This window comes from Pseudophryne corroboree, chromosome 2 (genome assembly GCF_028390025.1).
Source record: "Pseudophryne corroboree isolate aPseCor3 chromosome 2, aPseCor3.hap2, whole genome shotgun sequence".
Taxonomy (NCBI): domain Eukaryota; kingdom Metazoa; phylum Chordata; class Amphibia; order Anura; family Myobatrachidae; genus Pseudophryne; species Pseudophryne corroboree.
In genome coordinates this window covers 883,234,317-883,261,354 of record NC_086445.1, presented here as the reverse complement: position 1 = coordinate 883,261,354, position 27,038 = coordinate 883,234,317, and positions in this window count along the sequence as shown.

The window sequence follows — 27,038 nt, the reverse complement described above, 5'->3', positions numbered from 1 at the left end:
ATTTCCTCTGTATATCACTCTCTTGTTGCCATAAATGTAAACAGTTTGTGTGTCTGATTCTCTGTTTTGGGGATTTTATGAGACAGATCCTAAGCCTTAGATTATGCAATACCTCTGAGTCAAAACTACCTATCCCAGGAAATGGTGCTTTATCCCCCACAGTCATTCGTGTCCATTCATCACAAAAGGTCTCAGTGTGGGGACCATACTTCCCCCACATTACTAATCGAGCAGACCCCCGGGGTCTGCACATCTCTTCAGTCTGAACCCTGACTGCTAAACGTCTCTGTGTTGTGCATTTGGCTTCCATTGTGGACCTTTTTAACCCAGAAAAACTTCCTAAAATGCACCAAACACAGAAGTCTACGGTGGAAGTTCTTCAAGCTCTTCCACCAGCTACTTCTGCTCCGAGTATCACGGATCCGCCTCTTTTAGCAGACACACATAGTCGTTGCAGGCCCTACCTCTAGAGATTTTCCTGAGAGACCAGCGAAAATTCTCTTCCTTTATTTTACACAAATCACGCTTGCATGTGCTCCCTACAACAAGTATGAGGGCAATTTATGCATGAATATGCGACCTCATATCACGTTGCGTCATGGGTTTACACCTACAACCGTGCGGTCCAATCGTACCACTTATAGACACTTGTTGTCCATAAATGGTAGGATCATTGGAGTCTTCCTACTGTGCTCCACAACAGCCGGAGTGTAATACCACGAAAACTCTTATCACACTTCGTCACACGTTTTCACCTAGACCGTGCTTCACCAAGCTTCACCAAGATTCACCAAGCTTCATCAAGATCACCAAGCTTCACCAAGATCACCAAGACCACCAAGCGGGATTCAATACACTCATACCTTTTTCAGCCCACACTATCATTCTATAGTTTTCTGATCAGAAAAATCATTTCTCGTAAACTGATAGCTCTCCCCAGAGGTACTACAATAAAGTAAGGTATTTAAACTAAATATTGGAAACTGAACAATTTGTGCTATTATCGCGTGGCTACCGTATCGCCTAAACTAAAACAATGCTATCGTGTGATTTGTATTTAGTGGGCGTATCCGTACGCACGTTGCGTAATATACGCCACGTGTGTAGGCCTTTGCGTTGCGTACGCTGTCTCGCACGCGGTCAGAGACACGTGTACACAGGCCGGATACTTCACAGTAACACAAATAACACGCTTCTATAAATGCAAACGATATTTAACTATAATCGTTTACCAAGCACCACACAGTATCTCCTGTATAACCTTTATAACTGGGTCAGGCTGCGTGCGTGTTTTACAATTACTCCCTTAAGTATTAGTTTTACTTTTACCTAAATAGCAACAAATTTTTCAGCACGGGTCAAAATGTATCTAATAATCAATGCTAATGGCAACAAGCGAATAGATATGCAGAATACACAAAATACAATTCTAAATTAATCTAGTAATCAATGCTTCCAATAGTATGATTCATATTGGATAGCTATCTTGCAGAACATACATTGATATAAACACACACACATAATTATAATATTATATCTATGTACTATTCACTGGTCTCCCGAGACCCATTCACTCCTCTAATTTGCATATGAATGTGCCTTTGACTGTCTGTGAAGGTGGCCTTTCACTGCCAGGAAAAAAAGCTGTTGCACAGGTTAATTTGCATTTCAATGGCTTATCTTACAACAAGCAGTGTTTAACAGAATCCTGGGGGTAAAGAAGAGAAAAAAAAAACTTTGTTTTATATCTGTGTGTCGTTCTTACATCAAATATTAATCTTACTATTAACTTTTATTAAACCCCATCTGAATCTATTTGTAATTGACTATGGCATGGGTTAAATAAATGCATTGGTAACTCATAAATGGTGATTTCTTTTTGACCAAGGACAGCTGATTATTCCTGAGCAGACTGAAAATCAGCTATTTAGAAAAAAAAATTGACCTTCCAAAAATGGCCGCTGCTCCTCCCCCTTCCACATCCATGAGGGTCACACAAAATGGAGGACAGACCATGCGGCTTCCTTTGTCACACAAAAAAATCACCATGCAAGCCCCTGAAGTTATTTTAGGCCTGAGTTAAAAAAAAACAACACTATATCAAGGCTTTTGCAGCAACTTTTAAATATACTTTTAAACCTACTTAAACAGATAAGCAATCCAATCTGAATCAAACACAATATGACTCATTTGAACCTTGTTTTGCAACAATATGGTCAGATATGCAGAGTACAGGTGTGTGCGTGTGTTACATGTGTTGCGTGCGCAGTTGGCACCAAACAGAAATTAAAACAGATTTAAAAGACAATAGCTTAACGTTCTTACCTTTCGGTTCCGGATCCCACCAGCATCCCTACAAACCAAGCGGAGCAGACGCTTATCTAATCAGCACTACTGTATCCCCAACCACCAAACGGCTAACAGGAGATACTACCTTCCCGCCCTTTGCTGCCTGGTTCCGCTAGGTTGCGGATATGAGGAGGCCCGGATGAGTCCCCCAATTGACAATGTCAAATTTCACCTTTAAACGTAAGCTATATACTTATTATGGACTAAGTACGCAATTGGCGCAGTGAGTACCGTAAGGGTACGCACTTAGCGTAGCAGACGCTAGGCCATGGGCGCGAGACACGAGCGGCACAGATGCTCACAGAATGATATACAGTAAACCTTAAGTAATGAAACAGTGTAAGGATATGCTTATACTTTAAACCTTAGCAGCAAAGCACTATACCTTTAAACTTTAAGTAGCACTGGTGATACAAAGTATCAGCAGTGCATACACCTTAACAATGCTTATACACCTTAACAATGCTTATACACCTTAAACAGGTTAAACCACTTTAAAAAACCCTGGCAGGAAAGTGACAACACAGCACTGATTTGTATTTGAAAACCACATGGTTCTAAGGCCACTGTGGATAGATTCTAATAAAAGGTTAAACAATACATATCATACACTACAAACTAACATCAAAATCTAACACAATAACAGAGAATAACATGAGCAATGGCGAACAAAATGGCTACAGAGAAATATACATACATGGGGATGATTCACAAGCGCGTCCTGGATTCCAGCCCTCAGCATTCAAAGAGAAAGCCTTTTGAGAGAGTGAGTGACTGGACAGGCAATGGTGGTCTTTATATACACAGCATACAGTAACAATACAATGGTCCCTATAATCTCATGGTTCATTGGACACAGGAATGTGTCTCTGCATTATAACAAAAGGTCATAGGTGGGTTCGAACAGGTGGGCTGTGTCTTTCTCCAACTGCTCAGGTGGGAGGTATCCTCAGGATTCCCCCCGCATGTGTAATAAACAGCAAAATACAATTAATGTCCATAAACTACTTTTGTACATAACTATACGCAGGAGTGAGCGATTTTTTCCTAACACCGAAATGTTACCCTTAAAATACTCTACAGCTGGATACTAGACACCACCGTTCAACCTTTATCTGACCCTTCCTATCATGCAAAGAGGAATCTCTCTGTCCAAGAACCGTTTAAACTAAACATACTTGCTGACATTCTTAAGGGGAATATTCAAAAATATGCGGGTGACTTTAAAGCAAATGCATGCAAATTGTTTGAAATTGCAGCCTGCAAAGATTTTCAGTCTTGCTCTTGTCCGAAGGATCAGGCTTTTCTCATAGACCAGATGGTAGACAGCGTCGGTCACATCCGAGGTGTGGATGTTTATGAAACTGAGAAGCTTCTTAAAAGATCAGTTCATTGCGAGGAGATACTCCAAAGAGATGCCAAGGTTGCAAGATGAGAGGATGAAGCTTCATGCTCCAAATCTTTATAAATGGACAACAGGAAATGAACATTCAGAAAGTCAATTGTTCGATAGTGACCAGTCATGCTCACCATCATTAAGTCTTATGGGGAAGTCCTCAAGTCGTCAAATGCGAGTTAAGATGAAGGAAACGACACCTGCAAAAGATTTGGTGTGAGTGACATTGCAACAGCAATGATAGCTACTTCTTGGATTAAAGATGTCGGTCTAATATCCATGGATTCTCCCAACCTCGTAACAGATAAAAAGAAAATTAGACAAGAGAAACAAATGGCACAAGAAGAGTTGAAACTGCAGGCACAACAAAATACTGTTCTACTCTAAGCCTTATATTTTGACTGTCAAAAGGACAACACCCTTGCTCAAGTAAAACAAGAAGCAAAATTTTACCAGAGGAGCATATTTCCATTTTATCTGCGCCTGCATCCAAATACATAAGTCATGTAGTACCTAAATCTGGGAATGCATGTGACATTTGTGATAGCATCCATGAAGTTTTGATCCAAGAAGGAGGTACATTGGAGCTTTTAGTCGTCGGTTGTGATGGCACAGTTGTCAACACGGGAGGGAAGGGGGGTGTCATTTGATGCCTGGAAAACAAGTTTGTTTGGCCACTTCAGTGGATAATATGTCTTCTCGGGTTCAGTATGAGTTACCGATGGACGGGATGATGGGGTCAGTATACAGACAGCGGCATCCCATCCACAGTATCCCGACATCCTACCATTAAGCCACTTAATCCTCACCTTTTCCCTGCCTTAACACTAGCCCTCCTTTATGGGTGCCTAACCCTAACCCTCCCCAGTGGTACCTAACCCTAACCCTGCCTTCTCCGCTGCCTAAACCTAACCTTCCCTGCTGGGTACCTAACCCTAATCTCCCCTTCTATGTGCCTAACCCTAACCTTCTGTCCCTGGTCCCTAAATCTAACCTTCCTGTGGCTGCACCCTGACCCTAACCCCTGTACTACTGCCTAAACCAAAAGACCCCCTCCCCCCCCCCATGTGGTGGGTTCTGGACCACTTTGTTATGTAAATAAGTGGGTAAAGAGCTGCGCACATGGCAATCTTCTCTCGTAAATCAAACTGTTCTTGCACCAGAAAATCAGCTGAGAGGTTTTCGCCTCTCAAATAACCCTACTGAAAACAAATGGCGAAAAACAAGCGCCTCGAAAAACATTGCAATTTCTTTGTTTTTTTACGAAAATGTCCAAAATTCAGGCCTCTGCTCCCGACAGAAGATATGAAATGATATAGCTGAAAAATTTTGACTTTTTTTTTGGCCCAAAGAGACAGCTTTTCCTCACTTGGAATTCGATCCTTGAAAAAAAGCTTTTTTCGTCCAGTTCCTACTGCGCGTGTATATCTCATGGACACAGACCACTTGTTCCTCTGATACAGATGGCATCCCAGAGCTTTAACCTTTGCGTAAACAACCAGTGTTCATAAATTTCTTTCACCAGAAGTAGATGGACTGCCTCGTAGATGGAGGTTTCCCATATAGTATTCTAAAATGCCACTGTACAACAGTAACAGAGTTTGTTTTCACTAATTCTAGCACACAAAAAGCCTTCTCTACTGCACAGCAGCCATTTTGCATACATGAATCAACGGCTGCTCGCGCAATGCTTACGTCACGAACAGCTGCAGTTGTAAAAACGTTCATCCTAGCTCTGATTTTTTTCTTGTTCCTCCACTTCCTGTAAGTGTAAAAGATCTGAAGCAATGCATCACAGCAGCTGTTGCGAGTTAGCTTACAGACATATACTACATTTCCATGTAAGTATTTTGACTATACCAATAATACTAGATGCATCATCGCTTGGAAAGTGATAAAATGTAGAGTGAAAAAGTACCAGCCAATCAGCTCTGAACTGCCATTTTTCAAACACAGTCTGTGACATGGAAGTTAGGAGCTGATTGGCTGTCACTTTTTCACTCTCCATTTTATCACTTTCCAAGCGATGATGCATCTGGGCCTTTGGTTTATAAAAATTGTTGAAAGTGACTATTTCTTTTATAGTAACCCTGTAGTTTGAGGCGGTTAGCAATAATTTTTCCAAGATTTTAATATTAATATTCATTAAGGAGATTGGCCTGTAACATGAACACTGGGCCAAGTCCTTGCCTTCCTTGAGGATAACCGTGATGTATGCCTCCAGTGATTTCAGTCATAGGCTATGTGTACCAGAAAATTGGTTCAAAGCCTGCAGTGGCAGGGGGGCCACTTGGTCCCTTAGCACTTTATAGTACTGGGCCAGTGCTTTTCCTGTAAGGAGAGAAGTCTACTGAGTATAATTATGCTTCTATTTAGTGGTCCCTGTGGGACTTATGAGCGGAGTGGACTCTGTTAAAGTTGTACAAAATGGAATAATACTTTTGGAAGTTTTTGCTATGTCGGCTGTCATGTAGTGAGTAAACTTTGTGTCGTATTTTATTTTAGGTATAAACGTAGCAACTCCTTACTTCCACAATGTCTGGGACAATTGGCTGTTTTTATACCCCCATGTAAAAACTTAGGTATACATGTAGTTTTTGAACATATAATGCTGCTTGCCAATAAAGACTAAATTATAAAGCACAGTAGAAACAGATATTAAGAATGAAATAACAATAAATTATATTGCTCAATTTGCCTATAATGAGTAATATAGACACTGCCTTGAACCAGGGGCGCCCCACCAGACTCCTAAGGGCGGCCATCAGCAGGCCCATCATACAACTCAAATATTGTGCCGGATTGTCAGCCAATCAGCTTGTGGATCAGTGTCAGCTCCTGATTGGCTGCCGGACCGCGAGCTTTGATTGGCTGACAAACCAGCCCCTGACTTGACCGACGCCGGAGACCGGAAACCCTCTCAGCAGCCGAGGCAGTGGGAACAGCAGAGGCAGTGGTGGTGAGCAGAACTGCAAGGGCTGGGCACATATGTGTATCTGGCACTGGGGGCATATGTGTATCTGGCATGGGGGGCATATGTGTATATGCCCCCAGCATATGTGTATTTGGCACTGTGGGATTATGTGTATCTGCAGGGGCATTTTAAGAGAGGAGGGGGCCCATGTGCAGGCTCCAGGTGGGCTCCCTCCTCTTTACTGCGCCATAGGCTCCGGCACTGTAAACATGGCGCTTGCTATGTTCTGGAGACAAAATTCATACTGCGCATGCGCAGAGGCCCATGATAGAAATTTCTATGTGTTTCTGGCACTGTGGGGGCGTATTATGTGTATCTGGCACTGTTGGATCATATAGTTTGTATCTGGCACTGTGGGGGCATATTACGTGTATCTGGCACTGCTGGGGGCATATTATGTGTATCTGGCACTGTGGGAGCATATTATGTGCAAATGGCACTGCTGGGGTCATTTGTGTATCTGGCACTGTTGGGGGCATATGTGTATCTGCCACTGCACTATTGGGGGCATATGTGTATCTGGCACTATTGGGGCATATATGTATCTGGCACTGCCCTATTGGGGGTGTATGTGTATCTGGCACTATTGGGGGAATATGTGTATCTGACACTGCACTGTTGGGGGCGTATGTGCATATGTGTATCTGGCACTGCACTTCTGGGGGCATATGTGTACTGTATCTGGCACTATTGGGGGCGTATGTGTATCTGCCACTGCACTACTGGGGTTATTATGTGTATCTGTCATTCTACTGAGGTCATTATGTGTATCTGGCACTATACTGGAATGTTATGTGTATCTGACACTATGCTGGGGACATTATGTTTAAGGAGCACTACTGTGGGCTATATGTGTAAGGCAGCTAATTGTGTGTGTGGAGGCAGTGAAAATATATATATTTATAGTCTGATAATATAAAGTTGCGAGTCCATGCCCACTTTCCCTGTGGGGGGCATATTATGTGTATCTGGCACTGTGGGGGCATATTGTTTGTATCTGGCACTGTGGGGGCATATTATGTGTATCTGGCACTGCTGGGGGGCATATTATGTGTATCTGGCACTGTGGGGGCATATTATGTGCTAATGGCACTGCTGGGGGCATATGTGTATCTGACACTGTTGGGGGCATTTGTGTATCTGCCACTGCACTATTGGGGATGTATGTGTATCTGGCACTATTGGGGGCATATATGTATCTGGCACTTCCCTATTGGGGGCATATGTGTATCTGGCACTATTGGGGGCATATCTGTATCTGACACTGCACTATTGGGGGCGTATATGTGTATCTGGCACTATTGGGTGCATATGGGTATCTGGCACTGCACTTCTGGGGCATATGTGTATCTGGCACTGCACTACTGGGGTTATTATGTGTATATGGCACTCTACTGGGGTCATTATGTGTATCTGGCACTCTACTGGGGTCATTTTATTTATTTATTTATTTATTTATTTATTTATTAGCAGTTTCTTATATAGCGCTGCATATTCCGTTGCGCTTTACAATTAGAACAATTATAGAACAAAACTGGGTAAAGACAGACAGACAGACAGAGGTAGGAAGGCCCTGCTCGCAAGCTTACAATCTATAGGGAAATAGGCATTGATACACAAGGATAGATGCTACTTGTCACATAATGGTTCCCCAGGTTGCTAGGTTCTTAATGGGTTGTATATGATATGATCACCCAGCAATGTTGGAAGACAAAATGTGAGTTTATGTGGACTGTACAGAGGGGATGTAACTTGATAGGGAAGCTGTGAAGGTTATGTGTGTGGGTCAGAAATTTGGTAGGCTTGTCTGAAGAGATGAGTTTTCAGAGAACGTTTAAAGGTTTGGAGACTAGAGGAGAGTCTTATTGTGCGTGGGAGTGCATTCCACGGAGTGGGTGAAGCCCGGGTAAAGTCCTGTAATTTTGAGTGGGAACAGGTAATACATGTGGATGAGAGACGCAGATCTTGTGCAGAGTGGAGAGGTCTGGTAGGGAGATATTTTGAGATGAGTGAGGAGATGTATGATGGTGCAGTTTGGTTAATAGCCTTGTATGTAAGTAAAAGTATTTTATATTTGACACGGTAGAATACCGGTAACCAATGGAGGGACTGACAGAGCGGATCAGCAGATGAAGAACGTCTGGCGAGGAAGATTAGCCTCGCAGCTGCATTTAAAATGGATTGAAGTGGTGATAGCCTATGTTTGGGAAGACCAGTAAGGAGACTATTACAATAATCAATGCGGGAGATGATGAGTGCATGAATTAGAGTTTTTGCAGTGTCTTGTGTAAGATAAGGGCGTATTTTGGATATGTTTTTAAGGTGCATGTAACATGATTTAGAGACAGATTGAATGTGTGGAACAAAGGACAGTTCAGAGTCAAGGGTGACACCTAGGCAACGAGCTTGTGGGGTGGGGTGGATAGTTGCATTGTCAACAGTTATAGAGATATCAGGTTGGTAACTACTCTTAGCTGGTGGGAAAATAATTAATTCGGTTTTGGAAATGTTGAGTTTGAGGTGGCGAGATGACATCCAAGATGAAATGGCAGACAGGCATCCAGTGACACGAGCCAATACTGGTGGTGACAAATCTGGGGAGGATAGGTAGATTTGAGTATCATCAGTATACAAATGATACTGAAATCCAAAGGAGCTGATTAGTTTACCAAGAGAGGAGGTATAGATTGAGAAAAGCAGAGGACCTAAGACTGAGCCTTGCGGTACTCCAACTGATAGAGGTAGAGAAGAGGAGGTAGAATCAGAGAAGTGAACACTGAAAGAGCGATTAGATAGGTAGGATGAGAACCAAGAAAGGGCTGTATCCTGAAGACCTAGGGATTGTAGTGTTTGTATGAGAAGAGAGTTGTCAACAGTGTCAAAAGCAGCAGAGAGATCTAGAAGAATAAGTAGTGTGTAATGGCCTTTTGATCTAGCAGTGACTAGATCATTCACTACTTTGGTCAGTGCCGTCTCTGTGGAGTGTTGGGCACGAAAGCCTGACTGAAGTGGATCCAATAAGTTGTGCGAGTTAAGAAAGTGTGTAAGGCGAGTGTAGGCAAGCCTCTCAAGTAGCTTGGAGGGACTGGGTAGCTGGGAAATGGGACGGTAGTTAGAGAGTGTGTTTGGGTCAGAGTTGTGTTTTTTTAGAATGGGAGTAATGACTGCATGTTTAAACAGAGAGGGAAAGATACCAGTAGAGAGAGAGAGATTACAGATTTTTGTTAAGGTTGGGATAAGCACAGGAGACAAAGTTTTACTGACCTGTGAGGGTATAGGATCAAGAGGAGAGGTAGTGGAGTAGGAGGATGAAAAGAGTGTTGATACTTCATCTTCACTTGTGGGATCAAATGAAGAGAAAGTGCCAGAGGGTTCAGGTAGGGAATTGAGCAGGTCACTGGCTGAGTTAGAGCATACCATTTCATCTCGGATTTTATCGATCTTATCCTTGAAGTAGGAAGCAAGTTCTTGTGCACGGATAGTAGCTAGTGGGGGAGGTGAGGGAGGGTAAAGAAGTGATTTAAATGTATTAAAAAGTCGCTTGGGGTTGTTGGCATGATAAGAGATGAGAGATTGGAAATATGTTTGTTTGGCAGTGTCCAGGGCTTGACGATAGGAGTGGTAGGCAGTCTTATATGTGAGAAAGTCACTTGGATTCTGAGATTTCCGCCACTGACGTTCTACTTTACGTGACAGTTTTTGTAAGTGTCTTGTTGATTTAGAATGCCATGGTTGGCATCTAAGCCTACGTGGAGTGTGATGGGTAGCTGGAGCCACTTCATCAAGGGCACTCTCTAGGGTCTGGTGCAGGTGTGATACAGCAGTGTCAGGTGTAGTAAATGTAGAGATTGGTGAGAGCAGTTGTCGCAGAGAAGTGGAAAGTTGTTGAAAATGTATATTGTTAGTATTTCTGCGGGTTAGAGGAGGCTTGCTTGGTTTTAGTGTCCTAGAATTTAAAGTAATAGAAGAGATTGTGAAGGTGATCAGGTTGTGATCAGAGAGAGGGAAAGGAGTGTTAGTGAATTCGGAAACTGAGCAGAGCCTGGTGAACACAAGATCAAGGCAGTGGCCCTCATGGTGAGTAGAGGAGTTGGACCATTGGGTTAGGCCAAGAGAGGAGGTTAGAGAGAGGAGTTTGGATGCATGAACAGATTGTGGACTGTCAAGAGCTATATTGAAATCGCCCATAATGATGGTGGAGATGTCAGAGGATAAGAAGTGTGGGAGCCAGGCAGAGAAATCTTCTAGAAATTGTTGTTTAGGTTGCCCAGGAGGGCGATAGATAGCTGCAACACGCAGAGAGAAGGGGGTGAAAATCCTGATAGAGTTAACTTCAAATGAGGTGAATGCGAGTGATGGAACCTGAGGTAGAACAGTGTATGTGAAAAACTGTGACAGTAAGATTCCGACCCCACCATCTTTACTATTATTAGGCCTAGATGTGTGTGAGAAGTGGAAACCACCATGTGACAGTGCTGCAGGGGAGGCAGTGTCTGATTGTGTGAGCCATGTTTCTGTTATAGCCAGCAGATTAAAGTTGTGAGATATGAAGAGGTCATGGATGGATGTTAATTTGTTACAAACAGAGCGTGCATTCAATAAGGCACATTTTAGTGATTTGGAGGGGGATGGGAGACACGTGATATTTATGAGGTTAGATGTATTTCTATGTTGTTTTGAGATAGCAGAGTGTGAGAGGGAAAGGTGGTTGGGGCCTGGATTTGGTGATATGTCCCCAGCTAATAAAAGCAGAAGAGTGAGATATATATTGGTGGATGTTTGCGAGTGTTTGTACTGGTGGCCAATTGCGGTTGTCAAAGTACTTGCAGAGAGGAAAGTATAAATCTCATGAGTGTTTAGAAGAGGGGAGTGGAGAATAGAAGCTGTAATGTGTACAGAGGGGTGAGTTTCAGGGATAGTGTAGAATGTGTTAAATTTGGTGAGAATTCCATGAATTGAAATTAGACACAGTAGTTTGATGAACATGCTGTGGTTGTTTGTGTTTTCTTGAGTTAAGTGGAGTTAGAGTAAGTTGTTAAAGTAAGTTACCTTTTCTTGTTGTTTTCAATGTTTGTTCAACTGTTTTTTTAACTGTTCGGATAACACACTTATTAATTCCACACTTAATAAATTCCAGCAAGCTGACCCCTTAACTGACTCTAAGGAAATACTGTCTCTGATTAGGAACAGGCCAATCTCTGAACATTTGGTCACCTGATTGAAATGCTAATGTGGGTCATTATGTGTATCTGGCACTATACTGGAACGCTATGTGTATCTGACAGTATGCTGGGGACATTGTGGCAGATGTATTAACCTGGAGAAGGCATAAGGAAGTGATAAACCAGTGATATGTGCAAGGTGATAAACGAACCAGCCAATTAGCTCCAATATGTAAATTAAGAGTTAGGAGCTGATTGGATGGTGCATTTATCACCTTGCACATATCACTGGTTTCTCCTGGTTAATACATCTGCCCCATTATGCTTAAGGAGCACTACTGTGGGCAATATGTGTAAGGCTGCTAATTGTGTGTGTAGAGGGGGTGAAAATATATATATTTATAGTTTGATAATATAAAGTTGTGAGTCCACGCCCACTTTCCCAGGAGCGTGCGAGCCTTTGGCGAGCACATGGGGGGGGCTTCAAAATGTCTCACTCTGGGTGCTACTAGGATTGGAGCCGACCCTGTCTTGAACACAAGGTTTTAGGGATACATTTAATTTTCAATCTTTCTCTGTAAATTGGGGCCAGCAGACAAATCTGATGACTAACTTATCGAAGACTAAACAATTTAGGTCCTGTACGTCTCCCAAATTTACCAATGTGCTCCTTGATTTGATCAAGAGGGCTTGCATTTCTGTGAAAGCCTATAGGTATAAGATGATCATATGGGGATCAGAGGACTCTATAGGCTGACAGAAGTTGGGTGGAGTGAGGGCAAGACATACAATGTTTTGTAGAGTTGTGAGGAACAACACAAATGAGATTTCATTTTCTGAAATAAAGCAAAATAAATGAGGGAGCAATTTTTTGGTTATTGCTTGCTGTAGAGATCAGCACAAAACCATTTTCTCTCTGTAACAGGTCATACCTCCCAACTGTCCTGATTCCAGCAGGAAAGTCCCGCTATTCGGACACTGTTCCACCTACAGGTCATGGTGTCCAGCGTGCGGGGGTAGTTGGGGGAGCCTTTGATTAACCTCTGCTCTCCTCTATGAAGCAGCGAGTGATTTCTGAATACATACTGTGCACACTCCCAACCATTTCCGCCGTGGGACACAGCAGCTTGTAAGTGTGATGGAGGGACAGTGCCCAAAAGATGGCACTGTCCCAACAAAATTGGGATATGCCTCCACTGTCTATAGATGACAGGTCTACTTTCAACGTGTAGTAAAGTCTGGCAGGACTTTTTCTCTTTCTTTCTTTTTTTTTGTGTTACCACAGAAAAAAATTGACTTGCTCATAACCACAGCAATTCGGCACTGCCAGTTTGGCCATTTAGATATAACTGCGTTTGCATAGGCCCTAGACAACAAGCCAATTCTAAATAACCCAAGTCCATAAGATATACTTACTTGGCCAGTTTGGGCACTTGTGTATATGTATGACTATGACAGGGATCGACATAGAAGTGACATTTTTACAGTTTTTGTCCTGGACTAAATAAAAAAAATGCTCTGCAATCTATTGAAAACAATCCTTGGGAAATGCAGTACTTTGCAAGTGATGAAAGATAGCTGTTTTATGTGTAATCCGGCCTCAGCCAGCATGCTTGTGAAATCCCCATCTGTTTCTTATTTGATTGTATTCTCACTCTCAGTTCACAACTAGCAAAGTATCTTACAGTACGTGTTTGCAATTGCATCTAGACAGCATATGGCTATTAGCAGAAGTGGCGATGTGTGCCAAAATACAATCACTCCTTAAAGAAAAAAAACAAGAAAAGGATTATACACTTTATCCAATCAAACATTGCCTTCAAATTAGTCATCATCCTGTGTTGGTGAACGACAGCAATGTGATAAGTAAACTGAATGCAACGCCTGGTGACATCCAGCTAGGAGGAAATGGAGACCACATGTTCGCTCTGTAAACCTAGATGTTGTCTTATGGAATGTTTCCAGCTGCGAGTGTTTCTTCAAGGCAAGGGAACATTTCCTTAGTAAATAACTTTGGAAACCCCTGTGACGTTTGTATCAGTAAACTGGCCATTGTAACATGAATCCCCATTTTAATCTTTCCCATCCATCGCTTCATCTTACCTCATCTCCCCAATTTATGTTATCTCTGAATCAACACTTCCATTATTTGGGGTATGGAGACGCTGGAATATGAGGAAAGGCTTGCAAGACTAAGCATGTTTACACTGGAAAAGAGGAGATCAAGAGGGGACATGATCAACATCTACAAATATATAAGGGGACAATATACAGATCTTGTGCAGGACCTGTTTTTGGTTAGATCAACACAAAGAACTCGTAGACACTCGCTCAGGTTAGAGGAGATTCCGCACAATACGGCGTAAAGGCTTTTTTACGGTAAGGACGATACGTGTTTGGAATTCCCTGCCTGAGGGAGTTGTAATGGCCGACTCAGTCAACACCTTTAAGAATGGGTTAGATAAATTCATAATGGATAAGGATATCCATGGTTACGGGGCATAGTCACGCACTGTGGTTATTATAAAAAAGAGGGGTAAAACGTAACGGCAGTCATCAACATCAGTCAAAATTTTATACAAAATAATCCTTCATAGGAGACCACAAATAGGTTGAACTTGATGGACAATTGTCTTTTTTCAACCTTAGATACTATGTTACTATTTCTTCTGTTTCATTATATTCATTAGTGCTATTTGCAATATATGAAGAATACATCAATATATTCATATTATCATGGAATATTTTTGCTCTGATTATACCATTTACTTTCAGGGAGATTATCAAAGCAGCTACAGGTATGATTAAGCTAACCTCTGTATAGCTCACAAATGTAAGGTATTCGAGTGGTGCCACTGCCCAGGCGGCAGCACAAGGCCTAGGGGTGGCACGTATCTAAAGGCAAGGGAAATAAATGGTACTTTTACTAGATGTCTGAATAGCACAACAGGAAGCCAGAATGTAAAATTTATTTATTAAAAATGTATCTACAATAAATTAAAATGGTCTGATGATGGACACACTTATAAATTACCTTCCTGTGTATGGTTATACTCAAGACAAAAAAAACATCTTTAAGTTTTGTTACATTCAGTTAGATGTACTTGGGATAACTAGAGTTTAATTTGCTGTTGGCATGCCTAATACATAGAAAATGGTAGATGTCCAGCATATATCCTGTGAAGGAAGAGGCGCAAGCTAAATTATTTATTGCAAGACCAGCGGTCATCCTATTATCTAATTTGTTTTTGTTTTCAAAGAAAATCAAGGCTGTTCAGTTGGGTCCTTGATACCTGAGAATCACTATCATAAAAAAATAAAATTTCACTAAAGGACAAAAATGTGCATAAAACACATTACTAACATCACATTATAACAAAGGCAAGAGGAAAATAATTGAATAATCTTTGTCTGTGTAACTTTATTTATATGTGCATTCATTCTGAGTGACCAAAATCAGATACAGGGGCAAATGTACTAAGCCTTGGAAAGTGATAAAGTGGAGAGAGAGATAAACTACTAACCAATCAGTTCCTGTCATTTTTCAAACATTACAGCCTATATCACGAAAGTTAGGAGCTGATTGGCTGGTACTTTATCTGTCTCCTCTCTATCATTCTCCAAGGCTTAGTACATCTTCTCCATAGTAAGATTACATAATTTAATCAAGAAATGTTTAATTAACAACAATTCAAAAACTAGTGGTTCAGATGTTAATGTATATAAGAACTACCTTTTTTTTTATAACAATATCTGACCTGACTATAAACACAAAAACATTGTTGATACAAACAAAGGGGCTCATTTATCAACAAGTGATAAAACTCATTGTGAATGATAAAATGCATTGCGTATGATAAATAGTGCTCCAGCCAATCAGCTCCTAAAGGCCCATATACACGGCCGATTTGGGGAGCCGCTCAGCACAGCGCGATGTGTGCTGAGCGTGCGGGGGGAGACGGGGGGGGGGGCCTGCGCATCGCTATCGCTGTGAGGGATACACGCGGAGTGATCACTGCTTAAAATCTAAGCAATCTAGTCAGATTGCTTAGATTTTAAGCAGCGATCGCTCCGTGAGTACCCCGCTTTACTGTCATGGGTTCAAGCTGGGTACACATTACACAATATGTCTCCTAGTGTGTTTGACAACATGGTTTCAGGGGCATAAAATTGCAGTTTTCTAAATTAATTTAAAAAATGATAATAATAATTAATGAAGCATGTAAACCAGGCCATTTTATCCGGAACATGTTATCTGATACCCAGGCGCTAAAGCCATGTAAACATGTAATAATGAAGCCTAGTTGCAGGGCTCATGCTCCCTAATGCTGATGATTGTAGGCTCTCTCTTCCTATGCAGAATTAAGGATTGGATTACTGAAATATTACATTGAAACAATGCTGATACAATTTTAATTATTGATTATAATGTTCTAATGGTCTAGGTTTGCATTTATGTTGTGGACCCAATAACAGATCTGTAATGACATAGAGATTTCCAACTTGGTTATACTAAAAGCTTGTCCTGCTCATAGAAGAGTTACAGTATTTCTGATAGAGAGAAATAATGCTTGATATGCAGCTATTTAGCCTTGTGCTGTGGTGAGCATATGCCAGTTTGTGGAGCGTATATTGGCCCTCATTCCGAGTTGATCGCTAGCTGCCGTTGTTCACAGCACAGCGAACAGGCTAAAAATCTGCATCTCTGCGCAAGCGTACGTACTTTCACACAAAACTATGCAGTTTTACACAAGGGCGAGCGACGCTCTTCTGACGCTCTGTTGATCGGTGAGTGATTGACAGGAAGTGGGTGTTTCTGGGTGGTAACTGGCCGTTCTCCAGGAGCTAAAAAACGCAGGCGTGCCTGAGGAAACGGGGGAGTGGCTGGCCGAACGCAGGGCGTGTTTGAGACGTTAAAGCAGGAGCTAAACTGACTGAAGTGATCGCAAGGCAGGAGTAGGTTTGGAGCTGCTCAGAAACTGCATGAAATTTTTTACGAGCAGTTCTGCTAACGTTTCGTTCGCACTTCTGCTAAGCTAAGATACACTCACAGAGGGCGGCGGCCTAGCGTTTGTACTGCTGCTAAAAGCAGCTAGCGAGCGATCAACTCGGAATGAGGGCCATTGTACATTTTTGCACTGTGCATGTTCTGGAACTGAGCTTGTACATGTATGGGCAATACACAGTCATACGCATTTCAGTCGCATCCAAACTTGCTACTGATGAGGCGTAAATATATAGATATATATATATTTTTAAATGATCTTTCTATTTGTATGGAGGGAATAACGCCACATACATATTTTTTTCATTTTGCATTCCTTACGTAATTTTATATTGAGAGAGGGGAAGGTATAGGAAGAAGATGGGCAGAGGGAGCAAAGAGACAGGCACAAGCTGGGCAAAGGGAGGGAAGGGACAGGAAGAAGATGGGCGAAGAGATGAGAGAGATAAGCAGAAGCTAGGCAGATGAGGGTAGAGACTGACAGTAGCTGGACAGAAGGAGGGGAAGAATCAGGCAGAAGTTAGGTAGATACAGTGGCGCACTTATGGGGAGGTTTCTAAGTACTCAAAAACCCCCCTGATGGACCAATGGTCAGTGATTGGAGGCCTGCTCACTCACAGCTATACGCCACAATTTGCAGGCCTGTGGAGAGGGACGTTTCTCATAGAATCACATACTGGCTCTGCCCCCTCCCCACCAACCCCCAAATTGCGTCATTATACTGTGGAAGCTGGTCCGCTGATGGAAAGTGTCCCTGTCCAGCCCTCCATCAGTGACCTCCTGTGGCATCCCTCAGGGCATGCTCCAAAAGTAAGTGTCTGTGTGTATGTGTTCTATATGTGGTGTAGAGACAGTGGGAGCAGAGGCGACCAGTAATAAATATGGCTACTGGTCCTGGAGGAGGCCTGCTACATATGCCAGCTGCAACAGCTCCTCCTCCCATGGGCCTTTACGGACTTCATCAGGCTGAGCCTACACTGACTGACTTCCTGCATCTGACCTAGGGTGAACAGCTCCTCCTCCAATGGGCCTTTACGGACTCCATCAGGCTGAGCCTACACTGACTGACTTCCTGCATCTGACCTAGGGTGAAAACACCATTTATGTGTTACTTAATGCATTGTAGTCACAAGGAACAAAACCTGGGACAGACTTGGTCATCACCAGAATAACATAAGCTATCCACCTAAGACACATCCATTTATGCCAAAGCCATCACCACAATTATCTAAATGCTGCCACTTCTGGGACCAAATTCTCTGTCTTGTGCAGTTAAAGTCAGGACTGTGGTTGGATATAAATCAGATGTGATAAATGTTTTATGCAATTCGGGAACATTGTTTATACTTTCGATGAGAGTAGTTATTGAATTGGTGGCACTCTTGCAGGCAATGTACCAAGATCTAAAATAGGTATTGATTCACATATGATCCTATTATAGCTGGTGAAAAACGAAACTACAATTTCTAATGTAATAGAACAGAGCAAAAGAGCAGGTTCTCATAACCAATTATTACACATCTGTCAGATCTCAAAGATTAATTAGTCCCAATGAATTACTGTATATTTTTGCTCTCTTGTGGGTGGATGACTGCTCCTGTGTTAGGGTTACCCTAAAACTTCAAGTGTAATAATCTGCTTTATCGACAGTTCATTTTTACTTACAGTAACTACTTTCCTACATATACCTAATTCTCATGGGAATGACTTACTGTAGCTAGACATACTGTACATGCAAAACACTGCTAAGCTGGTTTTAACGAGTAGCGAGTGGATGGATTTAAAAAAATTTGTTTGCCATAATAGAATATGTATAAAGTAACATATTAAATTTAATAAGCAAATTAAGAAAAATTAAAAGGCATGGCTAAATCTCTGAGTTTATGGCATGCAAAACCGTGCCATACATGGTGGGATAGAGCAAATATGTATGTGGACACATCTGTATGTCATCCAGACCATGGCCGGGATGTAATGGGAGCTGAGTTTGAGCAGAGTTTGTAAGATTCAACCAATGTAATAGCATCTGAGTTAATGAAAAGTCAGATATTGTCTACTCTGAACATGTGCGCCAGGTAAAAAGTCTGATCCAGATATTTTCCCTGTGTTAAACAATACAACTCGGCCGATGTAATGGAGTCCAGACTTGAAAATCTTACACAAAACAGCTCTACAAAGTCGGACATAGAGTTGGGGTTTTTTGGGGGGTGAGTTGTATTTGTCAATGTTGAAAATCAATTACAAGTACACAATTACAGCACATTTACAACAACATTTTTAAAATTATTTCTAACCTTAAAATTAAACAAAAATACTTTGATCTCTTAAAATAGTCCATGTACTGTACATGTAATGTACATGTTATTTTTTTACATTTTTCTCCAGAAAATGTATCTTAAATGCAAAACTATGCAAATAGGACACAGAAGCAGCTTTTTCTGATTAAAATTATATGTGGCATGCCTATATTCTGTGTGTAATTGTGGCTGTATCTGCATATGAAATGTTATGCTACAGTGTTTTCCAGCCAAACACTGTAGCATAATTAGGTATGCTGATACAGCCGCAATTACAAACAGAATATAGCTATGTTGCATATCATTGACTCAGCAGGATCTGCTTGTGCCACCTTGAGGACTGGGATTTAAATAGGGTGTGTGTTGCTTCAATCATGGAACTTTTTGGTGACAATGGGTGACTATGAGCCTAATTCAGATCTGATCGCTACTGTGCGATTTTGCACAGCGGGCGATGAGATCCGAACTGCGCATGTGTATGCACCGCAATGCGCAGACGCGTCGGGCGGCTACAACGGGCATCGGCGGTCAGCGACGGGATGGTGCGAAGGATCCATTTGCACGGGCGTTCACAAGGTGATTAACAGGAAGAGGCCGTTTGTGTATGGCAACTGCCCATTTTCAGGTAGTGTCCAGAAAAACGCAGGCAGGCTCAAGCGTTGTCAGGTAGGGTGTCTGACGTCAGCTCCGGCCCCGATCAGCAGGATTCAATCGCACTGGATAAGTAAGTCCTGGGCTGTGCAGAGACTGCACAAACTGATTCTTGTGCAGCTCTGTAACACATAGGAAGCACACTTGCACATCGATTTTACCCTCCCCCTGTAGGCGGCGACTATCTGATCGCAGGGCAGCAAAAAACTTCCTGGATTAAAAGCCCCATCAGAAGTCGGATCCGATTTGCATTGGGCGTGTAAAAGACACACGCCAATACATTGGCCGAGTTCTGGGAAAAGTCACACATTATAGTGTCCTAGTTTGTCCGACTTTTTCCCGGACGCAAAGCTCAGATCCCATTACATCCCGACCCAATACCATATAATACTCATCCTAAATTCTGTTAGTTCATGCTACTAAAAAAACTTTGCAATGCTTATTATTCACAATTATTATGCAAATGGTAAAAATGGCCTACTGCAGCCAACCCTAGTAAAATCTGTAACCTACAAGGTCTTCCAAGCAGTGGCAGTGATTAACCATATGAAGCTCTCCCTGCTGTTCACAGCCAGACAGGCAGTTCCAGGGGCAGGTGTTTTCTTCCCCTGGAACTGCCAGACCAAATGCGATATCAGAGAGAGTGCCCCCAATATGGCTTCTATGGACTGCAGCTGATACAAAACCTAGAAGCCAGCCTATTTAGCAGAACCAGGGTTAAGCCCCGCCCCCTGACCTGTATGACACTGGTCCCTAGCCCTGCCACCCAGTGACATCAGCCATAAATCATCGGGAGAGCAGGGAGGAGAGTTCTGCAGACTCCCCAACCAGACAGGTAACTATCTGCCACTTATATTAACCAGTCACGTGTTTATCATTGCGTCCCACTCAGAATCAGTCCCAATGTTTCCACAAATGGAAGATGAACACTTAGGGATTATGTGAAGAGAAAGTAATATTTGCGCTAACATTAGGCCTTATTAATGAACTGCTAAATGGAGGTGCAGCACCTTATCGTTCACTGGAGTGTAGTTTATTAGCATACATGGACTGGTGTTTACTTAACACAGGGTCATTTAAGCCCTTTGATTAGCTGTCCAATTGGCTTTAGCTGTAGCCTTTGTTAATTAGACCTGGTATACAGAGGCAGAACTCTGGGAGGCAACGGAGTCATCTGCCGCCGGGCTCCTGCTCTGAAGGGGGGCACCTCTCCTCCCATTCTGTGACACCATTGAATTAAGTTAATTGATAGCTGTCGCTGTCTTTTCAGTGACCGACTTCCTCACTGGTCCTTGCACCTTACAAGTCACACCATCTTTATTATACTGAATATACACATTTTACAAGTATCACACCAAGGATTAGAAACCACAACCTATTACACTGGAAGCAGACACCTTACTGATGAAGCTGTTTGTTCCTGTATAGGAAATATGAGAATTCTAACTATATGAAGTTACTTCTCTGACAATTACATGTAACGTCATATAGTTAGAATTCTCATGCTTCCTGTACAGGAGCAAATAGCAACATCAGTAAAGTATCTGCTGTTAGTGTAACAGGTCATGGGTTCTAATCCTGGGTATGACTGCTAAGAAATGTGTGATTTAAAATAAAAGACAATTAAATGTATAAATACAGTATATACTTTTTTTTCAGAACACTCCACACACACACACACACACACACACACACACACACACACACATGTGTATATATATATATAGCAAATAAACAGGAAGCGGCACTCAGAGACGTGGTAAGTAGTGCATAAATAAAGCGACCAAGCTTTAATATATCATCACATCATCAACGTTTCGGGGTTGTCCCCCTTCATCAGGATAACAATAAGTGAACACAAAACAAACTTTATACCTTACCCCCACCAATGGAAAATATTCAGTATTCCCGCCAGCGTCCGCGCAGACCTCCGCCACTCCCCCCTGCACGGCTATTGCCGGAAGAGGAAGTGACGCGGACCACCAAACAGACTGCTGGGTGTGTTACCATGGAGACGCGGCACTGCTCGTATACCAGGAAGCCGCCAGCGTTGTCACGGAAACCCGTGCGTCGTAAGCTGGTTAAACTAACGAATCTAAGTGCACATAGCAGCAAACCATGTTAGCCGCATCCCGTCTACCAGCAGTGTCAGATCATCCATCTTAAAACCATAAATACATACATGAGAAAACGCAACAAAAAACTGTAACATTATTACAGACAAATAAAACTCATCTGCATCCCATAGAATCCGCTGCTACATTGTTATCAATTTTAGGTCAAATGTCAAAAATAACATTCCCACATGCTAAATTGTATATATCATGTGCCACACAATTAGTGCCTCAACGAGTACATAAAGGTCTAATGATAAACTCTATATACACTGTCTATACATGTATACAAGGGTATGAATTTGAACTTGAATCAAATTTCTAAACAATTATATGTTACCCCTGTAATTGTTTTATACCGAGTCAACTTATGTCAAACCAGCCTAATATGGACACATTCAAAGAAAACAATTGAGACCCATGGTCTCATTCAGGTCTTTAGGGGCCATGGTGTCCAGGCGGTAAATCCACCGGGCCTCCAGCTGTAGTAATCTTTTATGTCTATCACCACGTCGCAGTGATAGGGGTACATGATCGATAATTTTATAACGTATGGTGGCCACACCATGTCCCAATCGGGCAAAATGGCGTGCCACCGGTTGTTCACTATTCCCTGTAGAAAGAGCGGCTCTAATGGCCGCCCTATGTTGTGCCATCCTCTCTTTAAATTGGCACACCGTTTTGCCTACATACTGGAGCCCGCATGGGCAGAACAGCACATAAATCACAAATTTAGAAGAACAACTAAGGGGCCATCCGATTTTAAATCTCTTACCCGTCTGGGCATGCACAACAGTGTCCCCAGTCTGGAGGTATCCACATGTCGTGCATCCCAGACAACGATAGCATCCGTCTTTTCTAGTTAGAAAATTTGATGTCTTATTTTGACCTAACCCCGTGATGTCGGTCCGGACAATAATGTCCTTGATGTTCTTACTTCTAGAATGGCCTGCAAGCAAGCGAGTGCCATGCAGGCTTTTCAAGCCTGGATCAGATGTCACCAACGGCCACCATGATTTGACATATTTCTTTTTAGCCGTGCTTTGTGTATTAAATTCCGTGATCCACGGGATGGAGTTCTGTAAAGACTCCTTCTTACGCTTTGTGCTGGACTCTGACAAGAGGGTTTGGCGTGTGTGGCCTATTGCCCTGTTTTTGGCTTTTTCTAACTCAAGGATAGGATAGCCCTTGTCTAGAAATTTTTTTGTCATAATTTCCAACTGCCTCACGGTATCCTCTGGGTCACTAGTGGTCCTACATACCCTCAAATATTGAGAATATGGCAGACCCCTAACAGTAGACCTTGGGTGGAAGCTGTTATACCTAAGCAGGCTATTTCGGTCCGTAGGCTTCGTATACAATGTTGTTTGTATCCGTTGCTGGACAATCAAAATTTTTATATCTAGATAATGAATCTCTGTGGTGCTGGTGTTATATGTGAGTTTAATTGGACTAGAAGATCTATTGTGATTATCAATGTGTGTAAGTAAACATTGCAAGTCCCCGTCCCAGAACACCAGGAGATCGTCAATATACCTGTAGTACACAAACATGCCCTCCGCTATACTAGCATTCTCAAAAAATAATTCTCGTTCCACTTCCCACATGAATGAGTTGGCTAGTGACGGTGCCACTGCCGATCCCATAGCACAGCCGGTTTTCTGGCGGTAAAACCGGCCATCAAATAAAAAATAATTGTGCGTGAGGGTAAACATGAGAAGGCTCAAAAAGAATTCTATATCAGGACCCCTGTATAGTGGATTATTGACCAATAAATGTCTCACAGCCTCAACACCTGCCCGGTGAGGAATGCAGGTATAGAGGCTGGAGACGTCAAGTGTCACCATAGTGACAGTCGCAGGAACAATCTGTAACTCCTCCAGATGTCTGAGCAACATTGTGGAATCTTTGAGGTAGGAGAAGGTACTCTGGATGCATGGTTGTATGAACAAGTCTAAGTATATGGATACTGGCTCACACAAAGACCCCCTGGCAGACACAATGGGCCTGCCAGGAGGTCTTAGTGGGTCCTTGTGGATTTTCGGTATCGTGTAAAATATTGGTACTTTTGGGAACCCAGTTTTTAATTTACCACATATACCACTTGAAATAACCCCATCAGTGACCGCCTTATCCAAAATACAATCTAATTCGCTCTTATATTGATCTGTTGGATCATGATCAAGTGAACAATAGGTATCAATATCATTAAGCAACCGTAAACATTCAGTACGATATTCATCTATACCCAACACCACAATTGAACCCCCCTTGTCAGCACCGCGTATTATTATGTCTTGCCTTTCTCCCAATGATTTAAGAGCTAAACGTTCTTGTTTAGTTAAATTGGGATGAAGCTGACTAGGGCTAGGACATTGCATAGACTCCACCATGCGGCAGAACGTTTTGATAGAGGGGTTGGTTGTGATGGGTTCAAACTGCGATCTCGGTCCAAGTTTATGTAACTCTCGAGGTAGTACTTCTGATGGAGAAATGTCCAATTTTTTATCATGGTATTCCCTGAGCTTGAGGGTGCGTTGTAGTTTAAAGTTCTCAATCTTGTCATAGAACATATCTGGCTGGTTTGTGGGCACGAAAGACAGCCCCTTACTCAAGACCCCAATTTCAGAAGGTGTTAGAATACATGAGGAAAGATTAAAGATTAAGTCTTTTTCCCTTTTGGCGGCTTCTGTGCGTGCTTGCCGCCTTTGTTGCCCGCCCCTCCTTGTGCGTGACCTTTTCGGGTGGTATATCTTGCCCGGGTGTTCACGCCTAAAGGGGAATGTGATTTTCTTGATGTTGAGGCAGTAGAAGAACGTTCATCTGTCTCACTAGCCGAACTGGCGGTGTTCCTAGAGAAATTCCTACGTTTATAATATGATGTTTTTGCTGGGCCCCTCTGCTCATTACTTGAAGAACCCAGCCAAGAGTATACCCGGTGTAACTCATAGTCCTGTTGGACTTTCAACAATTTCTGTTTTTTAAATTTAATTAATTCATTTTGGTAAGATTGTATTTGGGTCTCCAATTTCTCCACCCAATTAACGGTTTTATCTTTCTCTAATTTCTTTTTATTAGCAGTCTCAAACACCAGTAATTTCTCTTTGGTAGCAGCGCATTCCCTTGTGGATTCCTCGATTACCAATAAAATCAGATCCATTGAACATTTATTTAAAATGGAAATCCACTTTTTGCAGAAAGGAATGCTGTTGCGACCAATGGTGGGCATGTTATGAATTCTAAAACCGCGGGGAATTAATTTAGAGCGGAAATAGTCAGATAAAGTGCGTCCGTGAAAGGTAAAGTCCAGATCACGCTTTCTAAGCTTATACCATTCCTGGAACAATTCCTCATGGGAATCAATAGTGACCACATTGAAAGCAGTTTCTTTGTGTAAGATGTTCTCTGCCTCCATGTCTGAATAACTGAAGGTATCTGAGTTGTCACATTGCAGCACATAAGACATCATATCCCCTTGTTCCATAATGAAATTACCAGGCTTAAAATTCCACAGGCAAAAAAATGACTAGGATAAAGCAATATCCCTAGTGCATAGCAGCAGTTTCCATAAAGTGCAAATTCCACAAGCACAAACAATGACCAGGATAAAGCAATATCCTTAATTTATAGCAGCAGTTCCCATAAGGTGCAAACAGTGTCCAGATTCAAAAAGTGCTAGTGCAAAAATAAAGTGCTTAGTGAATAAAGTGCACAAAAAATACTAAAAATTCCTTTCTGAAGGTAATTAATGTAAAGGACGGGTGCCTTGATGTCACCGTGCTACCTGATCCAGGGCTCACACAGTCAATGAACATCCATGCAGAGGATCCGGCACTCCAACCATAAATTGTTGTAGATGCTCTGGTGCCTTCTTTGAGGGGTCTGCGCCCCAGCACATGCAGCAAATAAACAGGAAGCGGCACTCAGAGACGTGGTAAGTAGTGCATAAATAAAGCGACCAAGCTTTAATATATCATCACATCATCAACGTTTCGGGGTTGTCCCCCTTCATCAGGATAACAATAAGTGAACACAAAACAAACTTTATACCTTACCCCCACCAATGGAAAATATTCAGTATTCCCGCCAGCGTCCGCGCAGACCTCCGCCACTCCCCCCTGCACGGCTATTGCCGGAAGAGGAAGTGACGCGGACCACCAAACAGACTGCTGGGTGTGTTACCATGGAGACGCGGCACTGCTCGTATACCAGGAAGCCGCCAGCGTTGTCACGGAAACCCGTGCGTCGTAAGCTGGTTAAACTAACGAATCTAAGTGCACATAGCAGCAAACCATGTTAGCCGCATCCCGTCTACCAGCAGTGTCAGATCATCCATCTTAAAACCATAAATACATACATGAGAAAACGCAACAAAAAACTGTAACATTATTACAGACAAATAAAACTCATCTGCATCCCATAGAATCCGCTGCTACATTGTTATCAATTTTAGGTCAAATGTCAAAAATAACATTCCCACATGCTAAATTGTATATATCATGTGCCACACAATTAGTGCCTCAACGAGTACATAAAGGTCTAATGATAAACTCTATATACACTGTCTATACATGTATACAAGGGTATGAATTTGAACTTGAATCAAATTTCTAAACAATTATATGTTACCCCTGTAATTGTTTTATACCGAGTCAACTTATGTCAAACCAGCCTAATATGGACACATTCAAAGAAAACAATTGAGACCCATGGTCTCATTCAGGTCTTTAGGGGCCATGGTGTCCAGGCGGTAAATCCACCGGGCCTCCAGCTGTAGTAATCTTTTATGTCTATCACCACGTCGCAGTGATAGGGGTACATGATCGATAATTTTATAACGTATGGTGGCCACACCATGTCCCAATCGGGCAAAATGGCGTGCCACCGGTTGTTCACTATTCCCTGTAGAAAGAGCGGCTCTAATGGCCGCCCTATGTTGTGCCATCCTCTCTTTAAATTGGCACACCGTTTTGCCTACATACTGGAGCCCGCATGGGCAGAACAGCACATAAATCACAAATTTAGAAGAACAACTAAGGGGCCATCCGATTTTAAATCTCTTACCCGTCTGGGCATGCACAACAGTGTCC